At 42.5% G+C, this 24648-nt stretch overlaps 1 protein-coding gene across 1 annotated transcript in view; it reads left to right on the top strand.

Moving 5' to 3' along the window:
• Positions 1–9610: 9610 nt before the first annotated feature.
• Positions 9611–24648, top strand: part of LOC126470573 (facilitated trehalose transporter Tret1-like) — a 284660-nt gene continuing 269622 nt past the window's right edge. Inside the window, exon 1 of the mRNA XM_050098525.1 lies at positions 9611–9683. The gene's annotated coding sequence lies outside the window, so the exon portion shown is untranslated. The remainder of the gene's footprint in view (positions 9684–24648) is intronic.

The raw sequence follows: 24648 nt of genomic DNA, 5'->3' as shown, positions 1-24648 counted from the left end.
AGCAATGGCGATATCGGTTGTCACAACACAAATACGTTTGTAGCACACATTCAAATTGCTGAATCAGCCTATTCATTTCAGACGAGAGTTATAATGGCTGTAACAGAAGATCTGGTTAACCATGCACTGTGAAATGAAATCGTTACTAAGGTGACTAAGGCGGAGACTTAGACGTCGAACTACAAAGTGAACACGATACGGAAAGCGACGAAAGACGGGATGACATTGATAGATATCAGAACAATAAGAAATATTTTGTTGGTAAGGACAAGCGTGCTAAATGGATGAAAGACATGCTTACACCTCGTATCAGAACGAGCTCACATATCGTGCCATATATTCCTGGTGTGAGGGGAATGGCAAAGAATAAAAGGACAGATGTAGAAATACGGCGGCTGTTTCTCATGGATGAAATAAAGGATGAAGTAGTGATACATACTAACCAATGTATCGAATAAGATGAGATACTCCTTGTCTCAGACCTTCATACATGAGACAGATAAAGGTGAAATTGAAGCATTTCTTGGTCTGTTGTATCTGGGTGCAATCTACAATTTTGGTAGGGTTAATTTAGAAGAACTCTTGGACAGAGACGGAACAAGAGTGAAATTATTCTACTCTACAATGACCCTACAGAGATTCAGGTATCTGGCACAGTGTCCCAGATTTGACGATAAGTCAACGAGGTCCGACAGGCTAAAAGAGGATAAATTGGCTCCTATACTAAGTGTATTTGTTCACGAAGAACTGCATAGCACACTATTCTCTTGGAGAATATATCACTGTAGATGGAATGCTTGTCAAATTTCTAGAACGATTTGGTTTTCGAATGTACACTCCTGGAAATTGAAATAAGAACACCGTGAATTCATTGTCCCAGGAAGGGGAAACTTTATTGACACATTCCTGGGGTCAGATACATCACATGATCACACTGACAGAACCACAGGCACATAGACACAGGCAACAGAGCATGCACGATGTCGGCACTAGTACAGTGTATATCCACCTTTCGCAGCAATGCAGGCTGCTATTCTCCCATGGAGACGATCGTAGAGATGCTGGATGTAGTCCTGTGGAACGGCTTGCCATGCCATTTCCACCTGGCGCCTCAGTTGGACCAGCGTTCGTGCTGGACGTGCAGACCGCGTGAGACGACGCTTCATCCAGTCCCAAACATGCTCAATGGGGGACAGATCCGGAGATCTTGCTGGCCAGAGTAGTTGACTTACACCTTCTAGAGCACGTTGGGTGGCACGGGATACATGCGGACGTGCATTGTCCTGTTGGAACAGCAAGTTCCCTTGCCGGTCTAGGAATGGTAGAACGATGGGTTCGATGACGGTTTGGATGTACCGTGCACTATTCAGTGTCCCCTCGACGATCACCAGTGGTGTACGGCCAGTGTAGGAGATCGCTCCCCACACCATGATGCCGGGTGTTCGCCCTGTGTGCCTCGGTCGTATGCAGTCCTGATTGTGGCGCTCACCTGCACGGCGCCAAACACGCATACGACCATCATTGGCACCAAGGCAGAAGCGACTCTCATCGCTGAAGACGACACGTCTCCATTCGTCCCTCCATTCACGCCTGTCGCGACACCACTGGAGGCGGGCTGCACGATGTTGGGGCGTGAGCGGAAGGCGGCCTAACGGTGTGCGGGACCATAGCCCAGCTTCATGGAGACGGTTGCGAATGGTCCTCGCCGATACCCCAGGAGCAACAGTGTCCCTAATTTGCTGGGAAGTGGCGGTGCGGTCCCTTACGGCACTGCGTAGGATCCTACGGTCTTGGCATGCATCCGTGCGTCGCTGCGGTCCGGTCCCAGGTCGACGGGCACGTGCACCTTCCGCCGACCACTGGCGACAACATCGATGTACTGTGGAGACCTCACGCCCCACGTGTTGAGCAATTCGGCGGTACGTCCACCCGGCCTCCCGCATGCCCACTATACGCCCTCGCTCAAAGTCCGTCAACTGCACATACGGTTCACGTCCACGCTGTCGCGGCATGCTACCAGTGTTAAAGACTGCGATGGAGCTCCGTATGCCACGGCAAACTGGCTGACACTGACGGCGGCGGTGCACAAATGCTGCGCAGCTAGCGCCATTCGACGGCCAACACCGCGGTTCCTGGTGTGTCCGCTGTGCCGTGCGTGTGGTCATTGCTTGTACAGCCCTCTCGCAGTGTCCGGAGCAAGTATGGTGGGTCTGACACACCGGTGTCAATGTGTTCTTTTTTCCATTTCCAGAAATGTATATTCTTTCCAAACCTGGTAAATATGGAATAAAAGTGTTCAATCTAGCCAGTCCAAGAACAACGTACTCGTCAAATTAGGAAAATTATTTAGGCGAGCAGCCAGACGGACCGTATAAGTTGAGTAATTGTGCAGCTGATGTCGTCAAAAGGTTGTGTAATCATATTTCCAAAACATCAAGGAACATAACGATGATAACTGGTTTACGAGCTATTGACTGGCCCTGCCACTTCTGAAAGACCATAAAATAACACTTTTGGGAACAGTAAGGAAGAACAAGACGGTAATTCCCCCTGAATTCGAGAACACAAGAGGTAGAAATGCTTTTGAAAGTATCTTTGGATTTCAGGAGACGTGCACATTTTGAGTTATGTACCAAAGAAAAACAGGTGCCTACTTCTAATGAGTACTATGCACCATAACAGCAAAATAGATGCAACAACTGGGGAAGAAAGAAAGCAGAAGATGATAACTCTGTATAATGCTACTAAGGGTGGGATAGATTTAGTAGATCAGATGTGTGCCACCTATGATGTAGCAAGAACAACTAGAAGATGGCCGTTGGTCTTATTCTTTTGCTTCCTGAATGTAGCAGGCATCAATAGTCCCGTCATCTTCAGAGCTAACAACCATGCGGAGGCCAACAGGAGAGACTTTCTGAAATCGCTTGGGAAGGCTCTTGTCAGAGGCCAGTTACTACACAGGGCCGGCAGTCAGCATATCAACCGACCTTTCAAAAGATCTGTCAACAGACTGGTGGGAGTCGAACAGTAAGACAATGGGAGTGCGAACCACAGTACGGTGCCTAATAGAGGGCGGTGCTATGGGTGTGAAGATGCAAAACGCAATATATTTGTTACAAATTCTCTAAGTTTGTGTCTCAAAAAACACTCAAGTTTAATTTGTAAAGACTGCATGTAGTGGCCTGGTGTGGTAAAACGACATGTGGAACCAATACGTTCAAAAGACATTGTGGAGACTCTCCGTTTACTTACAACGTTTTCGTACATGTTTTCTACTCATCTGTTCATACCTGAGTTTGGTTTTCGTAGCTTTCATTGTCCTATTTTGTGTGCTATGACACACGACAGTCACAATGCGCAACCATTTTTGTCCTGTACGGTATGTAAATGTTAGAATCGCTGTCTAATTTGCTAACGTAGTAATAAAGGACAACAATTTACTCAAACTCAAAGCAAAACGTGTTTGTTTACTTCATCTAGACAACATACGTGAACGTGAAGCCCTTTTGTGCTCCCTATCCTTAACAAATCAGACTAATACGCAGGTCGTACAAACGAACACAGTAGCAACGCAGGGTTAATAATATGTGAGAGAACTGTGGACCCAAAAAGTTATTGCCATAAGCGGCTAATTACTCCTATAGCACCTCAGAAACCATAGAGGAGCACTCAAATCACTACACCTTTTGTCTCATTACAGTCGTGCAAATCGTATTACACTCGCTGTTTACCTACTCTTTTTACAAGCTGGTGCTGGGGGAGGCGGCACACAGTTTGACACAATGACTCGCATTCTAGGGAAGCAGGTTTCAAATCCCCGTTTTTGTATGGCTTTTGGTCTGAAGACCATACAGATAACCTTCAGTGTTTTAGGAATTTTTTTACGACTTTACGTGGTAAGGTTACACTTATTAAAAAATTTCGGAGATAATTTAAAAATTAATATCTTATTCTGATAAAGTAGAGCTGCTATATCATCAAGTAACAGTTGATGAGATCTGATAAACTGTTGTATACAGTTTACATTCAAAAGAAATGTGATTGATATCTCCTATTGTTACGCCATCACTCTCACAGTATGGATTATCTCGAATTTTATAATTAAATCTCAAGCGGATTACGGAACTTCTAAACCTTTTATTTTGCATAAGTTGTGAAACCGAGGCTTCGAGGTTGTCTTTATTTGTCCATAGTCCCTCCCTTTACTGCGTATCAACGACTGATATATATTTTCCTACTGGTGGCTTGTTCTTCTAACGAATGTAGTCTTCAGGTCAGATTGCAGTAATACGATGTTTTAAAATGGGTTGTTTCCAGCGACAGTATTTCCTAAGTCGTCGACTATTTCATTATATTTAATGCTAGTGTCCCTTGATTTACATAAAGTTTAACTTCTTTCGATACTTTGGTTTACCTTGGTTGCTTGGCTTTTGTAACCTACATTACCGGTCGATTAGTTTCCTTGCCAAGGTCTGGAATCTGTGTAACTTGAAGCATGCTTCTACGATCCATCTTACTTTTTTCATTGTGAGGTTATGGAAGTAATGTAAAACTGCAAGTATAGCTGTGGCTTCTGCAGGAAAACTAGAAGTCGCATTGGGAAACGAAATCAGTTCTGTACAGTCTGTGCTTAGACACATGAACGCGCAATCCATTCTGCAGCTGCCTGTAGTTTTGGAGCCGTCAATAATATACCTCGAAATACTCCGACAAATTAAGAGCAGCGCAGGTATTATTAATTGTTGTGCGCCGACGAATGTTTTTGTTGGAAAGTAGAAAACACCGGCTGCTGCAGTTACTTCGTTATACTGATAATCGGAATTAGCATATGTTTGCGTTCTTCGAAGTTAGGCACAATGTCCTTTAACTCTATGAAGCTTGTACGCAGTTCTGGTTTTTGAGCAGCGTCAAATCCCCGTTCAGTATCCAGGTTTAGATTTTTTTTTTTATGGTTCAAATGGCTCTGAGCACTATGGGACTCAACTGCTGTGGTCATCAGTCCCCTAGAACTTAGAACTACTTAAACCCAACTAACCTAAGGACAACACACACATCCACGCCCGAGGCAGGATTCGAACCTGCGATCGTAGCAGTCGCACGGTTCCGGACTGCGCGCCTAGAACCGCGAGACCACCGCGGCCGGCCCAGATTTAGATTTCCCATCGTTGCCGACATTACTTACGGTGAATGCAGGGATGGTTCTTTTGAAAACGGCAGTGCCTATTTACTTTTGGGTTCTTGTTCTGTTACAGGTTGTGCTTCATCTCTGATGATCTCATTGTCGACGGGTCGTTAACTCTGACCTTCCTTTCACTTCTTCAGAAGTTAGGGAGTTCTTCATTTACGAGGGTTCTCTGGAAAGTAAAGATACGAAGCACAAACACCAAATTTCCATATTAAGGGTGAATGATATGAAAACCATGGATGTGTAATTTAAAAAAGCTAAAAATGGCACCAGTAGCGTGTAAGTTGGTAAGCATGTTCCTACTTGTGTAAAAAATGTTGACTACGTGGTACCATCGCCCAGATGCATGACCACCCGGACAGGGATAGCGTAATGATGGCCAGGACACCAACAACTCTCACCAGGGACCAACAGCATCTGTTATTCAGTTTCTGACTAGTGAGGGTGCGAAACCAGTTGAAAATCATCGAAGAATGAAGTTACAGTATGGTGATGAATATATGTTACAGCATCATGTCTAAGAATAGGGTGGCAACTTCGCAGATGGTGGGACGTCTGTAGGCGACTCTTCTCATTTGGGCTACGCACATCGCTTTGGGACTTCAGAACACACTGCAGCAGTTGTTAGCCATTATAATGGAAAACCACCAGTTGACACTAGATAACACTGCAGCACCTGCAACCAACAGTCAGACTTCAACACACCACACTGTACCTGCTACACGTATTCCAATTTCACAATATATCTGCAACATAGGTGCCCCGCGGCTGGTTCCTGAACTGGAATAGCGATGTGTTGGTACTTGTGAATAATTTCTGCGGCACATTAAAAAAAGCCAGAATTGTCACTGAGGAAGAAACGGGGTCCACTGCCAATAACTAGAATCGACAATTGCGAGTAAGAAATAGAGGCATTGTTTATAAGCAAAAAAAAAAAAAAAAAAAAAATCCGAAAAAACCATTAGCAAGGAACTTTATATTGACACTCTCGGGAGGCAAACGGCGTCATGCTGAAGCACCACACATCACATGGATCCACTTTCAGCAGTGAGTGATGCTCAGATCTCCTGAAATAGTATTTGCGGCCTGTTATCAAATTTAAAAGACATGGATTGTTGCCTGCTGGTGCTCTGCTGCGTCGTGACAATGTACGGCACCGTAAGGTCAGTGCAACACCTTCGACAAGTGCAGAGATGAAATTCTAGTGCCTTCCACATTCACCAAACTCACCAGACAGTAAAAAATGGTTCAAATGGCTCTGACCACTATGGGACTTAACATCTTAGGTCATCAGTCCCCTAGAACTTAGAACTACTTAAACCTAACTAACCTAAGGACATCACACACATCCACGCTTGAGGCAGGATTCGAACCTGCGACCGTAGCAGTCCCGCGGTTCTGGACTGAAGCGCCTAGAACCGCACAGCCACCGCGGCCGGCTCACCAGACAGTACTTCGAGTCATTTCGATATGCTTCGTTCACTTGAGCGATCATTGCCTGGCAATAGTGTAATGTAAAAATGTGTAACAGCTCTGTGCTGCGTAAAAAGTATTGAGCAGTTTAATAATTTCGCTGCAAACCACACAAAGTGAAGCATTTTCTCGGTAGCCTGGAATCTGCAGCTGATAATGGATCAAAGCGTGTATTTCAATTTTATCACTTCTGGTTGTGTATTCCCTTTTCCGTGCGGTAACATTAGGGCACTTCCGTAATAAGCGAATGCACTTCTTCACGTGTCGGTAAAAGTATATGTCACAAGCTTAACATGACGGCATATACAATGAGGTGACAAAAGTAATGAGACACTTCCTAATATCGTGTCGAACGTCCTTTTTCCCGGCATAGTGCAGCAACTCAACGTGGCACGGACTCAACATGTCGTTGGAAGTATTGTGGACAAATACCGAGCCATGCTGCCTCTTGGCTCAAATGGCTCTGAGCACTATGGAACTTAACATCTGAGGTCATCAGTCCCCTAGAACTTAGAACTAATTAAACCTAACTAACCTAAGGACATCACACACATCCATGCCCGAGGCAGGATTCGAACCTGCGACCGTAGCGGTCGCGCGGTTCCAGACTGTAGCGCCTAGAACCTCTCGGCCACCATGCTGCCTCTATATCTGCCCATAAGTGCAGATTTTGTGCACGGACTGACATCTCGATTATATCCCAGAAATGAGCGATGAGTTTCATGCCGGGCAATCTGGATGGCTAACTCATTCGCTCGAACTGTCCGCAACGTTCCTCAAACCAGTCGCGACCAAATGTGGCCCGAAGGTATTGGACACTGTCATCCATAAAAATTCCATCGCTGTTTGGGACATGAAGTCCATAAATGGCTGCAAATGGTCTCCAAGTAGCCGAATATAGCCATTTCCAATCAATGATCCATGTAAACACATCCCAAACCATTATGGTGTCACCACCAGCTTCCACAGTGCTTTGTTGACAACTTTGCTCCACGGCTTCGTACGGTCTGCGCCACACGCCAACCCTACAGCTCTTACTAACTTAAATCGGCTCTCATTTGACCAGGTCACATATTTCCGGTTGTCTAGGGTCCAAGCGATATAGTCACGAGCCCAAGACAGGCGCCGCATGCGATGCCGTGCTGTTAGGAAAAGCACTCGGGTCGGTGATCTGCTGCCATAGATCCTTAACGCCAGATTTCGCCGCACTGTCCTAACGTATACGTTCCTCGTACGTTCCACTTTGATTTTTGCGGTTATTTCACGCAGTGTTGCTTGTCTGGTAGCACTGACAATTCTACGTATACGCCGCCACTCTCGGCCGTTAAATGAAGGCCGTCGGCAACTGCGTTGTCCGTTGTGAGAGTAATGCCTGAAAACTGGTATTCTGTGCACACTCTTCACACTTTGGATCTCGGACTGTGCATGTCAGTATCTCATGTCTTTTGGCACCCCACTGTAGTTCTGTAGTTTGCCGGAAATGCTTTTAAGGGGGGTAGGACGTCAAACGGGCCGACTTGGAGCAGGAGAGGCACCACAGGACATTTTAATTTCCACTGTCTATACTTTTACAAATAAATTCATAAAACTTTGTCAGCATGGCCAGGAAGGATTCACAATTCACACTCATAGCAGTGGAAGTTCGAAAACATAACGAAGTAATTTTTTTTACATGTAAAATTTCATCATTTTTTTCACTTACTAATGGCAGCATTTGTTGCTATAGTTACACTTTTCTTCATAAGTAAGAGAGATGGTTCGATGAATTTTGCCCAGCATACAAACCATACTTAAAGGTGGATGAAACTCTAGAATTTTCCAAATCTATTAAAAACTGTGGTAAAAATTTAGGTAATTAAATATAAAATTTGTGTTTTTTCTAAACATGAAGTTTAAAATACAATAGATCATTCGTTTTTATATAAATTAAATAAATTCTAGAGTTTCATGCACCTGTAAGTATGGTATGTATGCTGTGCAAAATTCATCGAAGAATCTCTGTAACTTATAAAGAAAAGTGTACCTACAGCAACAAATGCAGCCATTAGTAAGTGAAAAAATGGTGAAATTTCACACGTAAAAAAAATTATTTCGTTATGTTTTTCTGACAGAATTTTATGAACTTATTTGTAAAAGTATAGACACTGCAAATTAAAATGTACTGTGATGCCTCTCCTGCTCCAAGTCGTCCCGTTTGACGTCCTACCACCCTTAAGGAAATTGTCGGTTTTCTGACTGCAGCGACAAACAGCCCATCTTTTAAGGTGCGAGCACTTTGTTCACCAGAAGAGTCAATAATGCACTGAAACTGCTCTGTTTTTACGTAAGATCGCAAACTTTTGTCCAAGACATGATGAAATGTTCCATTCGTGAGTTCTCCAGATTTTAGCGCTGTTGCGTCACATTCTAATGTCGTTCGATTAAGCGGTTTACATGTGATTGGACTGGAGGAAGAAATTTGCCAGTGACTTCCTTGGGAGAAATAAAAACTGTTGGTATGAGGTTTCCGGAAGGTGTCAAGCCGTATTTGGTATGAGTATTTTAGGTGAAAGGGCTGAAAGATATTTCTGTAATTTTCTCACCCCGAAAGGATAACGATCTGTTACTATAAATACGACACCACCTGAGCGATACCCGGAAAATCGGAGAAGTCTGTTACGCGGCACTGTCTCCTCAACGACGCAGTGTGAGCATCGAACCGTAACACGACGCAGCAGTGGTGGCTCGCGGGCGCCGGCGACAGGCTTAAGTGATGCGGACTCACGTGTGGGAGAAGCGACGCGGCCGCCGCCCCCAAGGCCTGCCGGCGGAAAGCCAATTGATTGGCGACTACGGACGCGCCGCGGCTACGGGGCGCAAGATGCGCGCAGCGGCCGCAGCGGCGACGGCTGCTGAGGCGGTGGCAGGTTGTGTAACGGTGGTGGGGTGGGAGACACGGCCGCTATATGAGCGCCGGTGTGCCAGCGCGCCACAGTTCGCGCACAGCCACTGCAAAGCCAACCCGACGGCGACAGCGACTACCACAGTGAGTACCAGCTTGTCACTCGCCACGTGCTGCCGGCTCCCGCCGCCTCCGCCGTCGACATCCTCGCCGCGCCTTAAAGATCTCTATTGCTTTCTCACAAAGAATTGTCGTGTAAGTTAACTCGGGGCCCATTGTAAAACAATGGACAATTTTAATAAACACGACCTAAGTCAGCGCTTCTGTGAGTTCAACAATGTATGATTGTTCTCCGGCGTAACTTTTTTTTATTTTATTTTGGTTCGGTTTCTCGAATAGCCAACATAATCTGGACAGTGAGTGAATCCATTTCTAGTTCAAAGTTCAGGAACACTTGTTTTCTAACAATGTTTGTCGAAATCTTCGAAATCTAGAAAAAATCTGCAGTGGTTTTTGTCATTCAACAAATTGTCTTTGAGTCAGTTAGACAGTTCTGTTTTGTTGTCATGTGTTGTTGATTGCTATCTTCGCGTGCAATTCTTTATTTACATTTTGTGTGTTATCAAAATCAATAACCATGGCACTTCTATGAACCCAGCAATTTATTACGGTTCTCTAACTTAACTCATTTCTTGTAGTTCATTTCAATCCGATTTCTTGGACAGCCAACATAATTTGAACAATGAGTGTATTTATTTCTGTTTCTTAGTTCTGTAACACTTATTTACTAACTATGTTTGTCGAATTCTGGATAATATCTACGACAGTTTTTGCCAGTAAACAAATGAGCGTTCCGTCAGATAGTTTTATTTTGCTGTGCAATATTTTATTGATTTTTTGTACATTGTCTATGACGAAAGATGAAGATGCGAGTGCGCAAAAAATAAAGCACTTTCGTACTGTTTACAACTGAATTTCCCGTAGATTGTCCGTTAATGTAGTTTCTAGTTTAGTGCTGTTGTGTGCCTTCTTCAGCGCAGTATTTAGTTTTTTCTATTGCAGCCCTATGTGTGTCGGTGTTACAGCTCCATTACCAGAAACTAGATTGACGTTTTTGGACGCTCTTTCTACTTTAGTTTTTCCCCTTCATTTTCCACAAAACTGGTGAAAATTTCCACATATGTATTTACACAGACCACGCCATGTTTTTTTTTTTTTTTTTTACTTTAATGGTTATGCCAACGTATTTTAATGTGTCATGCACAGTGACAATACCAGCGTAAGATTTGCACAATTTTTCCATTTTACGCGGGGTCCGCACATCTGGGATAGTAGTGCCTGCAACTACTATGGTTGTGCGAAACTCTTATTCCCCAGGTTGATGTGTGGCATGTAACATAACGTAAGCACAATAATTTTTATTGTGATGCAGCTTGATAATGCCCAAGAGAGGACAAAGTAGCTAATTTGTAAATAATGAAGTAAAGTGTTTACTTCCAAACAAAAAGTACAGCATAAGGTTCAGACTGACTTACTTTAAAATATTTACAGTGACTATTGACGCATACGTAAAAAACACAAATGACGTGTGACGCAAGTCAGAGTATTAATAATAAATAACCCCTAACCAGATTTGCAATTCAGTTCGGTACCCGAGAACAACACTACACTGTTTTAATTAAATTCATTTGAGCTATTTCATATTTTGCAAACACTGCGTGCACTGAATCCCAACAAAGGTTCCGAAACTGCTGTACACGATTTACGAGTCAAGTCTAATTGAAGATTCTGCTGGTATGATCATAGAACATAAAGAGTATTTTACAACCCTGTCAGTGGTATCCGGAAGAAGGAAAGGAAGCTTAACATCCCAGCAACAGTGTGGTCATTAGAGACGGAGCAATGACTTGTAACAACGCTAACGGAACGATTAACGGCTGTAACCTTTCGACGGAACGAACTCAACATTCGCTTGAAGAGGTTTTTGGAAACACCCGGGCATAGTAAATCAGGATAGTCGGATGGGGACTCGAATTCCAGTGCTCTTGAATATGTGGATCCCGTCAATAAAGACGCTACTGTTAGCCCAGAAGTACCTTATTTGTTGAGGTTTACAAACAATCATTAATCGTTCTTTCCACGTCCTATTAGCGGCTGGGTAAGGAAAGGAAGAAAGAGACAGTGGTATCAGAAAAACACACACCGAAAGGTGGCTTCCGGAATGTAGGTGTAGATACTTAATTTTCGAAGAAATCGCAAGAAACCTATTACAAAAAAGTCTCGATTGACGAATAATAGAGACCTGCGCCTTTATTTCGTAATACACTGACTGACATATCTCATTCCTTCGGGTTCAGTTGCTCATTTTTCTCCACTGAACTGTTATACCTGCGTGAAAAATGTTTGATCTAACGCGAAACATTAACTGTGCCTCTTGGCGTATTACAACCTGGTTCCCCCACCCTACACGAACGCCGTCTGTGTACCGGTAACTGTTCAGCATTAAATTTTTGCATATTTATTACAGAATTCCTCCTCGTAAGCTACATGTAGTTCCTTTATATCTGTGACTTCTATTTATTGCCATCGAGCGCAATACTTTACAGAACTTGGGTACATTCAAGAAGTAATTTCGTTCTCTCTTGCATTCTACCGGTTTTAGTTTTGGAATTGTATCTTCTATTGATTCCGTGGCCCCAGTTCGATTAATATTGGTGCTTTGAAGTTCGTAGAAGTACCGACAATTCTAAAATTACTTCTTTACTTTTCCAGTCAACAATCATTTGCGAACTCAAAATCTTAGCGAGTATCACGTTTTTAAGGAAGTTCGTTTTCCAGTTGGTAGAAATTAGTTACAAATGTCGTTTTATAATAAATTTGCCGCTGGAAATATCCTCGCACTTGAATTCGTTTTAACTGCTTTCTACTGTCAGTGGCTCTACGATAACCAAGACTTCTGTATGAGATACGTTCCACGAACGATACGCATTATCATCTACTGCATGCGTTGTAACCTAGTAACTTCACCTAGGGCAATGGTTTCTGTCGTATTTATTTGACTTTGAATGTTGTTTTGCGTTTACATTTCGCAAGATGCCTTAGGACAAATAGGGGGCGCAACGGTGAGTCATTGGGTTCATAATCTGAAAAACCCCTATTCTAAGTCCACTCTAACACTGCTAAATCTCTTCATCCAAATGCAAGATATTTTCTTTAAAATTTCTACCACTTCTTATTTTGCCCAGACTTTCCAAAACTGGACTCCTGCTCGGTCGCTAATAATATCGCCGCCGTAGGAAACTTGATAATTAAAAAAAAAAAAAAAAAAAAAAAAAAAAAAAAAAAAAAAAAAAAAAAAAAAAAAAAAAAAAAGATCCTCGCATAATCTGATGCAAAGAAATATTAGTATCAAGTCATCAGGGAATTTTGTATTCGCATCAGTTAACCGCCAAGTCCGTACCTCTGTTCTTAAACTTGAGCATTCTCGTGGCTTTTACTTTAATAATCGTAAATAACATGACAGTTTTTTCTTTGAGATACTACTCAAATAATTTGTTTTCATTCTAAGCGTCATATCAGTACAATAAAAATAAAAAAAATGTATTATTGGTGTTATTAGTATTATTATTGTTACTATCACTAACACGTTATGAAACATAGCGTATATGGAAAAACTGAAGCTGAGGAACTGAAGCACATGCAGTTTTTGCTTTTTAAGGAGCGCGTCAAGAACAGTGGTTGCAGTACCATTTCTACTGTATTCTTGATACATTTCTCATTGTGCTGGTCAGCTTCGAGATTATCGATTACTTTATTACAATGGTGGTCGCAGTACAATTTATACCACATTTCTAACACATTTTTCATTGTACTGGTCAGTTACGGAATTACCGTTATACACAACACGAAGATTGAAAGACTTAGCAAGAGTCCTTGTTACCCGTTAATTACCAGCCGCGGGTATAGTAAATAACAGGAAACTACTTTTTCTTGTACACGCTAGAAGCGTAATAATAATAAAAAAAAAGCTGCTTGCTGTCTACCCTGCGCAGCTGGATATACTTGAGTTATTACAGCTGATCGGTAACTCGAATCCAGTTGGCGTAGACCGTGCAAGTCTTTGGGTGTTTGGGCAGATTTTTCTGCCGTCAATGTCATTTTGTCGCACTGCCAAAAATTTATTTTGCGATTAGCTGCAGCTTGCGATAGCCATAAGTTCCATATCACTAAGTTGTAGTTAAGGTATTCTCCTACACTTGGAGATGAATAAGGTTTGGACGTCCAGTTAATAACGAGGTAATTAGATAAATAGCCTAAGCTGGGAATAAGGACGGATGGAGAAGGAAATCGTTCTTTTGCTGTTGCTATTGCCTTACTCTATTTATGAAAGCAACGGTAAGCTAAATATTGACGACATGAATCCCACCCGTTTTGAATGCGAAATGGCTGCCCTAAGCCCTGTACCACATCGCTCGATTTCTCCTGCACTTGGTGACCACCCCTGACGCCCCACTGTGTCCACATCCCGTCGAATACAAGAAAATGTTATAATCTGCCATTGAGTTTCAGTTCACTGTAGTGTTCCGAATAATGTGTTGCCAGTACCGATATTCAGGTTAAAAATCGTTTGGTCTCACTGTTTGCACATATTATATTGGTTGGGGCATGTGATTGCTACTCACACTGCATTATTCGAGGAATGCATTTCACGGTCAAGTTGTTGGCTGCTTGTTGATGATGTTCTGCCACATGAAGCAACACAATCTCTGCGAATTCTATGTGCAAGCAATCCTTTGTCGAGAGCCTTCACCTGCCCCTCAGCAGTTACACGATCTACTTTTTCGAAGTTGCTTTCAATGGCATTTAATTTCCTTCATCAGTTGAAGAAAATGAATAGTATGTTGAAAGAAGGTTATAAGATGAACACACATAAAATAACAAGAAATGTGACTGGCGCGTATTTGAATTAAGGCAGGTGACGCTGAGAGAACTAGTTTACGAAGTGAGACACTTAAAGTCGCAGACGAGTTTTGCTACCTGGGAAACAAATAATCGACAACATAAGAAGAAAAGACGATACATACTGTAGTCTAGCAATAGCAAGAAACATTTCATGAAAACGAGAAATATGTTAACATCGAATATAAATTTAAGTGTTAAAAGATTGTCCTGAAATTATTTTTGTGGAGTGCAGCCTTATGGAAGTTAAATATGGACGATAAACAGTATAGAGAAGAAGAAAGAAGAGAAGTTTTGGAAGTGTGGTGCCAAAGAAGAATACCGTAGATCGGGTAACTAACGAAGAAGCACGGAATCGATTCGGAGCGAAAAGAAATTTATGGCACAACGTGACAAAAAAAGGGTCGGATGTCAGGACACATCTAGAGGAGTCAAGGAATAGTTAATTTGTAATGGGGGAGGGTAAAAATGGGTTGGGAGAACCAGTGTTTCAAGAGAGTAAACAGATTCAAATGGATGTAAGTTATAAAAGTTTCGTACAGGGTTGAGCAAGACAGAGTAGCGTGGAGAGCCGCTTCAAACCAGTCTTCCGACTGATGCCCACGACAATAACAAAACTCTTCGAATTACAATAACGCCTGTCGCAAAACTACTCTCTGTGCATTCGTTCGGTTACCTTAGCAATATATCCTGCAGCAGCACATATTAAAAGCAGGACTACAAATTCCCGTGAACAGTAATGCATCAGCTTGGACAGCCACTCATCAACTGTAGACAATAGTAAACCATCCATTGTTACATCATATAGTTTCCCAAGGCATTGCCACAAGCGTCGATGTGGCAGGCTGTTGATTGTTATGAAGTATAAACCATCTATAAGGATGTGCTTCATACGCATAGCTCACTAAAGACATCGTACCGCCAGAAATATTCATTTCCGACCAGCGTCTCTTTATCTGAAAATGCTCATTATAAATGGAAATACAGAAACCTGCAACCAATCATTTTTGAAATATTTGTTGATTCCCATCGACTGCTTTTAGAGACTTTTCAAGTTCATTTTCAGGTGGCGCTGGTGGAGGTTACATCTTTATTTCCATACCGTGATAATAGCACTGGCCCTGTGACGAGAAGAGAGACAAAACCGTAAGGTATCGCCATGACTGACAGTTACAAACTAACGAATATTGCAAACTGTGTCTGGTTGCACTCTTGTTTATTTACGATTCAATGGACAGTTACGGGTTCTAAAAAATCCATAATGGATAAGCTTAATCTTAAAATTCTCAACTTCGGATTCTCTGCAGTCAGTATGATTTGGACCGCGAAGGTTTCGAACTCCCTGCATAGGTAGCTCGTCACCAGAAATTTACAGCTGTTCAGCTGACGGACTTAGAGATACGGGAGTCCTGCGGATTCCGCTGAAGAGTTCATCAATGTGACGTAGCTGACTTGCCACTAGTTACGTGCCAGTGCAGGGTTCGTAAAATATGCAGTAGTTGTATCACTCGATTCGCGCTAGGATAATGGGCTTCAAATCCCTCTCACACTATTCTGATTTAGATTCTTCTTGATTTCTTAAAATCACGTCAGGTCAATGCGTGCAGGATACTTTGAACAAGGCTACGATCAGTTCAAGTCCAGCTCAGTGACCCTATTATTAACAGCCATGACGTCCGCTGAAGGTATAATTTTCCCCGGAAGAGGTTCGTAAGAAACAAATTTTCTTCGAGTATTAGGGTAAAAGTAACTTATTGTACACGTCCCAAGACACTACGTCACGAATTAGTGTACTGTGGCCAAGTTTTGTCACGTGGCCAGTGTAAATAGCTGCCAGTCTTCAAACGTAGCGAAGCCTGGCGAGGAGCCGAATATGCATTAAGCGCGGGTTATTTTTAACTCCGCCTGCAGCACTGTTTTTGTTCGCAGGGGAATGACCACATACTGTAAACAGCCTCGTTACGGCTATGTTTACAACTAGTAAACTGAATTCACTTACATTAAATGTACAGAGGTAACGAAGATGAAGTCAATGAAAATACAGTTAGACAAAATGGTATTTGTGAGGTAACACAAAGAAATGCTGAACTCTAATGTAATGAATATGTCGTGAAGAATGAAAACGTTTTCACTATAGGGACTCTAACCCGGACTTAGTGCTCTTTGTGAGCAGTCGTTTTGACCAGTGAAAAGCGTAAAATCCGGGTTCGAGTCGTAGTCTAACATAAATTTCCATTAATAACGACATTTATCGCTCATGCTATGAGCCGCTTACAGACTCGGAGGCAGTATTAAAACAGAATCTACATTTCATACAATATTGCAATGTAGTTTCTAGAGTAGCGAGGAACGGAGAATTTGACGCTTAGGTTGGGCGGGATCGTGAAAGCCCGATTAGGTGACAAAGTGAAACAGAGGGTCGGCACAGAATTCAAGCCGTCTTTCAAGAAACGTTTATATAACTTTGGAATGCTTCACTGAGTAATTCATCGCTGTCATCGCAATATAAGCCGCGTGGGGTGGCCGCGCGGTCTTGGGCGTCTTGTCGCGGTCCGCGCGGCTCCCCCCGTTAGAGGTTCGAGTGCTCCCTCGGGCATGGATGTGTGTGTCGTCCTTAGCGTAAGTTAGTTTAAGTTAGATTAACTAGTGTGTAAGCTTAGGGACCAATGACCTCAGTAGTTTCGTCCCATAAGATCTTACCACAAATTTCGAATTTTCGCAATATAATGTGTTGATATAACCCAGTCTAACATATCATGTACAGTCCAGGAAGAAAGAAGCGATCATGTTCAGAGACGAGATGTGCCCACATTGGCAACCATCGACGACCGATAATAATCGACCACAAAGCACCGATGTTTTTAACATCAATGTTAAATGAGGGATTTATAGAATTGCGTAAAAGTAATATATCAATACATCTAATATCATATTTACTAATCTATAAATTCAGTAGCAATTAACATTACATATCCGACAACTTTTTGTCTACAGGCTACAAAAATAATATTTGTTAGACATTCGTCTTTCAGTCTGTTGCGATGTTGACAAAGAGCATAACCTGCTTTCGAGAACAGTTTTTCAGAAGCTGTCGATGTGGCTATACAGCTCAAATATGTAAGTGCAATTTTTTCTTGCTTTGAATTGATAGTACCGTTTATAGTGTGATTCCACACTTATAAGGAATCTTGTCTAACATCTAGACGCGGCCTTTCAGATACAATAATAACTGAGCTATGATGGTTGGACCATTTCTCCTCCAGTTTGCAGATTATTCTTTTTTTGTAGGCCTACTACTTCACAATGTTCAGTTCACTCCACAAATCAAATTTTGTTTCTGTGATTTCCCATGCAGTATCAACGTTATGCCCACACTACTTGACACCCGCATGAGAGTGATGAACAACGAAATGAATTGGTCCACGCTTAGCTACAACAATAGCCAATGCTCCTGCCTCAGTTCATTTGGAAATATTGCCCCCCCCCCCTCTACCCCGCCCCACACACCTCACCAAGACCACTTCTAGTAAGTTGCAAATACGTTGCACTGGTGTCGTTATGAGGCATGTTCAGAAAAGAATTCGTTTAAACGAGGAAAATACTACTGATCTTGTTAAAAAGTCGCCTGGTATTTTTGTCAACATCGAAAGAAGACACACTGACTGAAACGCCACTGTTACGATGTTTCAAAGATTTAAGTATCAATAGTGAACCATTATTTTTAAAGCTCTAAACATTGTTATTTTGCAAATACGTTTGATAAACGAACATCCCTAATTCAGTCTGGAGTCTGTGCAACACATTTCGATTGAGCAGCGTAAATATTTTACAACCTACGGTTTAGAACGCACAAGAATTACGATATACAAAAAAAAGTCCTCACCACTTATAATAATCTCTTCGGTAGTGAACGGGCCGATCGCTAGGTAATCTCCGGCAGACACCTGTCTCGACTACAAGGCCACAGCCTTACCACTTACTTGCAGAGATGAAGTTCGAGGTCTCTCCGACATTGTAAGTGGCACCTACAACGAAGTGACAAAAGTGATGGTATAGCGGTAGGCATGCATACGGAGGTCGATAGTACGTACTCAAGGTATAAAAGGGCAGTGCATTGGCGAAGCTACCATTTGTACTCAGGTGATACGTGTGCAAAGGTTTCCAACGTTATTATGGCCAGTACGACGGGAAATAACAGATTTTGAAAGCGGAATGGTAATTGGTGCTAGACGCATAGGACATTCCATTTCAAAAATCGTTAGGGAATTCAATACTCTTTGGTCCACAGTGTCACGAGACTGCCGAAAACACCAAATTTCAGGCGTTACCTCTCACCAGGGTCAACGCAGTGGCCAACGGTTTTTACTTAATGACCGAGAGCAGCGGCGTTTGCGTAGAGTTGTCAGTGCAACGAGACAAGCAAAACTGCATGAAGTAACCGCAGAAAACAATTTGGGACGTACGAGGAACTCCGTTAGGACAGTGAGGCGAATTTTGGCGTTAATGGGCTATGGCAGCAGACGACCGACGCGACTGCCTTTGCTAACGGCAGGAGACATCGCCTGCAGCCCCTCTCCTGAGCTCGTGGCCACATCGATTGGATCCCAGAGGACTGGGAAACCGTGGCCTGGTCAGCTGAGCCCCGATTTCAGTTGGTAAGAGCTGATCGTACGGTTAGAGTGTGGCGCAGACGCCACACAGCTATGGACCCGAGCTGTCAACAAGTCACTGTGCAAGCTGGTGGTGGTTCCGTAATGGTGTGGGATGTATTTACATGTAATGGACTGCATTCTCTCTTTCAACTGAACCGATCAGTGGTTTGAAATGGTTATGTTCGGCTGCTTGGAGACCATTTACAGCCATTTATGGACTTCTTGTTCCCAAACAACGACGGAATTTTTATCGATGATAAGGCACCATGTCACCGGGCCACAACTGTTCACGATTGATTTGAAGAACATTGCGTACAGTTCGAGGAAATCGTTTGGCCACCCAGATCACCCGACATAAATCTTATGGAACATTTATGGGATATAATCAAGAGGTGAGTTCGTGCGCAAAATCCTGCACTGGGAACACTTTCGCAGTTACGTATGGCTGTAGAGGTTCAGCATTTCTGCAGGGGACTTCCAAAGACTTGTTGAGTCCACAGCATCTCGAATTGCTACACAACGCTGGGCAAAAGGAGGTCCGACAATACCGGGTGATCAAAAGTCAGTATAAATTTGAAAACTTAATAAACCACGGAATAATGTAGATAGAGAGGTAGAAACACACACACATGCTTGGAATGACATGGGCTTTTATTAGAACCAAAATGCAGGATGGCGCTCCACCCCATACTGCTAGACGCGTGAAAGATCTCTTGCGCGCGTCGTTTGGTGATGAACGTGTGCTCAGCCGCCACTTTCGTCATGCTTGGCCTCCCAGGTCCCCACACCTCAGTCCGGGCGATTATTGGCTTTGGGGTTACCTGAAGTCGCCAGTGTATGGTGATCGACCGACATCTCTAGGGATGCTTAAAGACAACATCCGACGCCATTGCCTCACCATAACTCCGGACATGCTTTACAGTGCTGTTCACAACATTATTCCTCGACTACAGCTATTGTTGAGGAATGATGGTGGACATATTGAGCATTTCGTGTAAAGAACATCATCTTTGCTTTGTCTTACTTTGCTATGCTAATTATTGGTATTCTGATCAGATGAAGTGTCATCTGTCGCACATTTTTTGAACTATTGGTTCTAATAAAATCCCATATCATTCCAAGCATGTCTGTCAATTTGTACCTCTCTATCTACATTATTCCGTGATTTATTCAGTTTTCAAATTTATACTGACTTTTTGATCACCCGGTATATTAGGAGGTATCCCATTACTTTTGTCACTACAGTGTATCTCTGCATTGTACCCGAAGATATGAACGGATACTAGACATTCGTGTTCAGGTAGCAGAGTCGCACACTCTGTGTGTAAATGTCTGCCACGTTCCTAAAGAAAATGTTCATTCAAACTTTCCCGAGTTCTAGAGCTAAATTTTACTTTAATGGGTCATACTCTGTATATTAGGAAAAGTGCTGTCCTAGGCTCTGAAATAAATGAACCTGCAAGAGAAAAAGATACCGACACTCTGCATGGCCGTATGTTAAATGGTACAAGCATGTTCCATTCATTCACAGGACTTCCTGTTGAAGGCATTAATGCCCACTTTACTCTTCCAGCACTAAAAACATTAATCTGGACAGCGCTCTTTGATCGCTGCTCCTCCCGGAATGCGATAACTGTTATCTGATGACTTCACCTACTCTAGTGCTAAATAAGCTTTAAATTACCTAATATACACTGGTTGTTGCTATTAAGCAACATGTCAAACCACAACCATAGTTCACACGAGCAATGAACAAGCAGTGTTAAAGACTTGTAGATGCCAATATGCTCGATGAAAACTGCTTCTCCTGCGAGAGCAAACCTCTAACGAAGACTCTAGAATATTCGCAGCTGGGTAATTCTGCGGACAAAAAAACAAAGGTCAAAGAAAGGCTGATGTAATCGACTGCATAACAGTTGTCATTTCCTTGCTAGATTGCGCTGCACTGAGAAAACCACCACACAAACAAGTTCTAGAGGCCACTCTGTACGTAACATTTACTACACCTGACTGTGGACAGTCATAATGAACTTAATTTTTCGTTGATTGGAAGCTTTTTCCGCAGAGTGCAGTTACTTGTACGCTTGTGTATGAGGAAAACCATCTTCTAAAGTGTCCGCCCGTAGTAGCTGAGTGGTCAGCGCGACGGAATGTCATACCTAACGGCCCGGGTTCGATTCCCGGCTGGGTCGGAGATTTTCTCCGCTCAGCGACTGGGTGTTGTGTTGTCCTTATCATCATCATTTCATCCTCATCGACACGCAAGTCACCGAACTGGCGTCATCTCGAAAGACTTGCATCAGGCGACCGGTCTACCAGACGGGAGGCCCAAGCCACACGGCATTTCCTTCTTGTAAAGAAAGCCGGAACATACCAACAAAAGAAGTCTTCATTTTCTGTTGTCACGCTCTTCAGATACATAAAATAATTTTGCTATCAGTGATTGAATAGCTTAAAATGAGAGATGAAATGATGAGCTCTTGGTCGGATATGATTTCCGTATCGTACACTACGTTATACACGAAAGCTCCGGACTACTACCGCTTATCAGCCTATGGCTCTGAGCACTATGGTACTCAACTGCTGAGGTCATTAGTCCCCTAGAACTTAGAACTAGTTAAACCTAACCAACCTAAGGACATCACAAACATCCATGCCCGAGGCAGGATTCGAACCTGCGACCGTAGCGGTCTTGCGGTTCCAGACTGCAGCGCCTTTAACCGCACGGCCACTTCGGCCGTATCAGCCTATGCACGAATCATTATGTACTTGTGGAAAACTTAAGTAGGGGAATTTTTCACTCACTTTATTAATTTAATACTTCATATTTCCTTGCCATTCCAGATTGATCGCTACACTTAATTTTATTTGCTATCTATCCTGTGTTTAATTAACTGACACTCATAATGAAAATCACTGAGCACACAGCGGAGATGGTGACTCTTAACAAATGCATCTGAAGCTTTACATTTGAATTTCAAAAATGGTTCAAATGGCTCTGAGCACTATGGGACTTAACATCTGTGGTCATCAGTCCCCTAGAACTTAGAACTACTTAAACCTAACTAACCTAAGGACATCACACACATCCATGCCCGAGGCAGGATTCGAACCTGCGACCGTAGCAGTCGCGCGGTTCCGGACTGAGCGCTTTAACCGCGAGACCACCGCGGCCGGCATTTGAATTTAAAATCGTCCATACATAATACCAATACTACAAATACCATTAGAAATGCATACAGTAGTGCCACAAAATATAACCACAAAATCAACAGACTGAGCCAAAATAACATCAGTGTAACCTGTACATGACAGACACAAATATGCTATGTACGATTCTAGTATACGAAGTCAGTAGTTGTAGCTTTATGAAGAAAATAAGTCAATAACCTTTTCATTGAAATTAGAATGCTTTGCATGATGTTCTTTTCTATGAGGAGGATTGCTATGGTGATAAAAGTTGTATCAATAACTGCTCTTCTTGAAAATATCTTGATCCTCTTCACAATTGAGGAGTCTCTAAGCCTGAGTGGCAGACAACCGTAAACGTTGTTTCCAGGCAATGAATTATGAACCTAGGCGCTTGGCATTATATAACACTTGTTAGATACAACATTTGATGAAATATATCACACACTAGAACTCCAGAAACTCGGAAGCATCCAAGACATGTACTCGTACACTGTTAACAGAATGCTTACTCCTTTAACACAGCTCACTCACTCAACAGCCGGAGCACATCCGAAGTGTAGTTAGTGTTTGCTATTGAATGGTTCCCACCACCGTTCCCGTCGGACACAGACTACACGAGTACACAACTGTTTCGCTCAACATAATATTTTTTATGTTGCGTACTTGGATAGTAAAGTCATTTAATAAGAACTGTATTACAAAACATCTGCGAATGTGCTCCAAAGCGGACCTGCCACTACACAGCACAGGGTGAATCATTCGAGGGGATCGAAGCGTAAACCTTGCCACTGAAATGCAGCCAATTTTTACGAATTCTTTCATGCTTTTTCATGCAATAATCTAATAGGCAAGGTACTCTTCGTACCTCCTTCTGAATCTTTATGATGTGATGTTGGAACTACGTTTCTATTCACAAAGAAGTTTTGGTTCACCTCAACTGCGAGCCACCGAGCACCGTATCTTTCTCAAGCTGTTTACACAGCTCTATGTGCCTGTACAGTTTGTCTGCAGCGGAAATGGTACTCTTCTCGCACCATGCAGAATGTTTATCAACGATTTTTATTGCTTATCACAGACAAACGTTACGCTCTAGATTCTGGTCTCTCTCCATCTTTGGAGTGGAAACTGTTCGGTCCTTATACGAAATTCTAAGAGAAATAAAAGATAATGTCAACATACAACACTGATGGCTATTTATCTTAAACTGAAGGAGCCTATAATCTCCAACAAGCAAACGTCCAGTAAAACATGTGGAATCAGCGGAAGTAATTAGGAACATATCGCGAATTCTCACGTTACAGGAGCTCTTTAAGAAGTTAGACACAGAAAATCGACTTCTAATCAAATTATCTCATTCCATAGCCAAAGCGTGACTCCCAGAACGTAGAAGAAACTATGATTAAAGCTCACTGTCCCGTCGGCGATGAGGTCCTTGTAGTCGGAGACTTAAGTCGTACTGCATACGTCTGAGAATGGAAGTCAGCAGTGTTTATTTCAAATAAACATTATGCAATTTTAAAAAACTTCATTTTATCCTGTCAAAGCTGCTATACTTTCCATTTTATTTGTCGAAACTGGCTGCAGTTGCAAGGTAACCTTGAGCCAATCTATACATACATAAAATACATATACAGGACGAACCATAGCTCCACGGGCAAACTTTCAGAGGTGGTAGTACAGAACAAAACAAGAACAAATATCTCGTAAATATTGGCTATAAAATGCACACCTTCAATATTGTGAAATACGTCTCTTCTACTGAACAAGTGCTCATAGCTCTTACGGTAAGTATTTCAGAGCCGTTGTTTATTTGGCGAAATCGTTGGAATCGACAAATATATAAATCTTACTGTTATCATGGTAAAACTTTGTCATGTCATCGTCGGTGTCTTATCATCATTGCTTGCATTTGACATTACTTTTACCAAGTGAGCATGATAATGGCCGGTTGCGATGATCCTAGAGCTTGGATCAAATGGTATCTATTTACACACGACACCAGCGATAGCGATTGTGCGATAACGAAACCTTTGGATAGTCGAGCATGTTCGTAGCCCATCCAAAGGCACATAAATGTTCCATCTTTGTACAAAACTGTAAACGTTCGACAGGCACCTCAACAAATAGATTATTATTAGTCAACTCCTGGGGTATTACATTTCGACCTGAGATAATCGTAGAACGTTTATAAAGAGTGCTTTACAATTGCATTACATACTGCTACAGGAGATAGTATGGGTCAAAATTAGCAGAAAAATTTCTATAATGATATGACCGGAATAAAAACTTGTTGAGATATAGGCCGT

The sequence above is a fragment of the Schistocerca serialis genome, chromosome 3 (genome assembly GCF_023864345.2).
Source record: "Schistocerca serialis cubense isolate TAMUIC-IGC-003099 chromosome 3, iqSchSeri2.2, whole genome shotgun sequence".
Taxonomy (NCBI): Eukaryota; Metazoa; Arthropoda; class Insecta; order Orthoptera; family Acrididae; genus Schistocerca; species Schistocerca serialis.
Note: the sequence above shows the minus strand (reverse complement) of the source record. Positions and strands in the feature narration are given on the sequence as shown.